Here is a 3,758-nt window from a genome sequence, read left to right as displayed (position 1 = left end):
GGGCCACCACAGGCTAGTCAGGCCAACTACAGGCTCCTCAGGGCCACCACAGGCTAGTCAGGCCAACTACAGGCTCCTCAGGGCCACCACAGGCTCCTCGGGGTCTCTCGGGATGAAACTCTCACATGTGAGTAGAGCCCAAAGCTATGCAGGAAAGAGAGTGTAGGAAGAGGCAGGAGGGGAGAGAAAGGGGTTCTTTCTGTGTTGTTTGAAGTCATAGTGAGGGGGCGGGTGTTAGCACCCCTACCCCCACCCCCACCTCTGGCTGCTTTGAAGCCAGTGCCTGGCTCCAAATCATATTGAAAGTCTCCACATGGGCTGGGTGGCTGCAAGTGACCCCCGTGTGGGGATTTGGTTTTTCTTCCATACACTGTGTCAGATTCACATTTGGTTCTGAGCCTCCCCCCGCCCCACCCCACATGTCTGATGGGTAATGATGTAAGGGAACCAGGCTGGGAAATTGCACTCACTTCAAGGTATAGATCTGAAGGAAGAGGAAGGGGAGGAGGGACCGTAGAGAAGCAATGACCAAACACAATAGAAGAATGCTTGCCAGCCAGTGGGCCCCAAGGACCCCTGGAATGGCAACCCTGTGCATACCTGGCTTGGTGACCTGTGTGGGGATTGAACTCAGGTACCCAAGCCTGTCATAGCAGCACTTTACCAACAGAGCCATACTCCCAACCTACCAACCCTATTTTGAGTAATTGGAGCCATGAAAGCCCATCAAAATGTCATTTTGAAAATGTATTTATTTAACGTCTATATGTGTGTGGGGGCTGTGGCACACACATGGAGACCAGGGGACAGATTGCAAGGGAGGGTCTGTTTCATCCTGTGGATCTCAGAGATCAAACTCAGGTCACCAGGCTTGATGACCAGCAACTCTACCTGCTGAGCCACCCACTGACCCTTTATCCTCAGGGTGTCCCTGCTGACCCTGCCTGTGATTTGTCCACTCCATGGCTGGGGGCTTCAGTCAGCAGTGGCTTCACTATCATCACTCCGGGGGTGACCCCAAACACAACAGAGCTAGGAACATGTAGGAAGTAGCAAGTAGCCAAATGCTCAAGGCCAGGGTCCAGGGTCAGTGCACACAAGGCCAAGCCAATCAGGCCCCCACCCCTTGAAGAAGAACCTGGTATTTGGGAACATTCCAAACAATGCTTTAGAGCCAGTTGCTGGCACCCTATGGACTCAAGGCTGACAAAGGCTAAAGGGCCTTTCTGCTATCTTACGAAAGTGGCCCTGACCCTGGGCATGACTTGGAATGGACTGTTTAGTAGCCTAAGCAGTTAGGACTACAAAACTGGAGCCCAAGGTCTTGGGGCTGCGATCAGTGGCTGAGGGATTGCCTAGCATTCGGGAGGTAGAGGTAAGAGGATCAGAGTTTAAAGGCACTTCCTGGGCTATTTGAGACCCTATCTAATAAATAAATATTCTAAAAAGAACCTTGAAAAACTAGGGGTGCGTTCCATAGATAGAGGCTTTACACGCACGAGTCTCTGGGTTTCATCCCCAGCACCACACACACGCATGCACGCATGCGCAAACAAGAAAACAAACCCGCGCAAAATCTGGAGCCTTGGATACCTGACCCAGAGCTCGCCTCTGAAAGAGCTCGTGCCATCCTGTCCCTAGAGACCCTGGCTGCTTCTAGTGAGCAGATGCACAGGCCGCATGTTGTCCTTTCCTTGGACAGAGGTGAAGGACTCTGTGGTGTGAGCTGGCCCTGGTTCTCCCGGAGTAAGGGATGCCAGACCCCTTAGCTACAGGTGACCCTCCCTAGATTGAGGAGGACACCCAAAGGGAGAGAGCACCAGCCCTCCTGAGGCCAGAGTCCGTCCCAACAGTGCTCCCAGCCCAGCAGAGACAGGCACCGAAGTTTTCAGAACTTGGGTCTGCTGCATTTGGGGCTGAGGTTGATAAGTAGATGTCACTCAAGGGAAGGATGCTTGTGAAACCGGCCCGGGGCAGCTCCTGCTGGTACAAAGAGCAGAACCCAAACTAGGGCCCACAGACCTGGAAATTAAGGTTAGGGGTGGGGGGGCAGCACAGATAGCCAGTGGAAGGGGGGACTTCAGGTGGCTGACTGACTGATCTAGGAAACACTGTTCATTTCCTGTGTCTATCAATCTGGCCTCAGCCCTTCATACTTTATTATTGTCACTAGCCTGCGGATTTACAGCTGTCTTCACCAGAATTACCATCCATGTGGCATTTTCCAAGGGCTTTCTTTTGCTTTCTTTTCTGGGCAGGAGGGGGGGGGTGGGAGAGAGAGAGAGAGAGAGAGAGAGAGAGAGAGAGAGAGAGAGAGAGAGAGAGATTGCTAGAAAGGCTTCTAGCACCCTCCAGTGGTGGAAATGGCTCCACTGAGCCTTCTGTGTTCCTAGGTGTGAATACATGCTTATTTAGGTATGTGTACATGTGAGGATGCTAAAGTGCATGTGTTTACATGTGTGTTCTAGCACATGTATATGTATGCACATTTGAGTACATGGACAAGTAAGTGTGTGTGTGTGTGTGTGTTCACGCTTGTGCATGCATACGAGTGTGATTGTGAGCATTAAGATACTCGCTCATGCTAAATGCTGGTGGACACAGTCCCAGCATGGAGGTCCTAACTCTCCTCCAGCGCCTCAACACCTCCATGCTGTGGTAGCCAGCTATCTTCCAAGCTGATTTCTTTACCCGGAATTCTGCTATCCTAGATGTCCTAATCCACAGAGATGTGGCACCTGGTCACCCCTTTGAGCAGAGCTAACAATAGCAGCAGGAGGACAGCTCTTCTGGGCTCCTGACCCTTCCCCACCCATGTTACCTCAAACCCCAAGACCCTAAAAGCCATTCCTCAAATCTGTACTGCAATGGTTTGAATGCAAATGGCCCCATAGGGTCACGGGGGTGGTATTATTTGAAAGACTAGGAGGTGTGGTCTTGCTGGACTAGGTCTGTCCTTGTTAGAGGAAGTGTGTCACTGTGGGGTAGGCTTTAAGGTTTCAGAAGCTCAAGCCAGGCCCAGCGTCACTCTCTTCCTGCTGCCTGTAGATCCAGATGAAGAATTCTCAGCTCCTTCTCCAGTTCCATGTCTCCCAATGTGCCGCCATGCTTCCCGTCACGACAAAATGAACTGAACCTCTGAACCTGTAAGCCAGCCCCAATCAAATGTTTTCTTTATAAAAGCTGCTGTGATCATAGTGTCTCTTCACAGCAATAGAAACCCTCACTAAGACACCTACATTTTCAACTCCAGTTTAGGGTGATCTGTGTGGAGAATAAACTGCCAATTGGCCCCGAGTGGTCCCCCAAGATGGACTCTGGAGTCCTTGGCTGCTCCTGACTGCTTGTATCGATACACCATTCCAGCATATGTACATAGAAACCCAGGCCTCTGGGTTTCCAGCTGTGAAATGGGCTCAACATTATGAAACCGATCACAGCACTGACAATTTTGCTCTTAGTATACACATCGCAGCAAGTGCATACCTTTATGAAATGACCAATAAAATGAGGCTTTCTCAGCTAGCAAAGAAGGAGAGAGCACTGAGGTGGGACACCTGCAGAAGGGCACGTCCGTGACATTTGTCACAATCTCTTTCATTATAAAACACAGGGAAAAGGACACCCCTGGGACTTGGTTCAGTAGATAAGCCACTTGACCCACAAGCACCACAAGCAAGACCACCAGAGTTTGGATCCCCAGAACCTACGTGAAAGCTGAGCAGGCATGATGTAGTTGCAGCTCTCAGGAGGTGAAG

This window comes from Microtus ochrogaster, unplaced genomic scaffold, assembly GCF_000317375.1.
Source record: "Microtus ochrogaster isolate Prairie Vole_2 unplaced genomic scaffold, MicOch1.0 UNK27, whole genome shotgun sequence".
NCBI lineage: Eukaryota > Metazoa > Chordata > Mammalia > Rodentia > Cricetidae > Microtus > Microtus ochrogaster.
The sequence above is the reverse complement of the archived record's forward strand: the minus strand, read 5'-3'. Positions refer to the sequence as shown.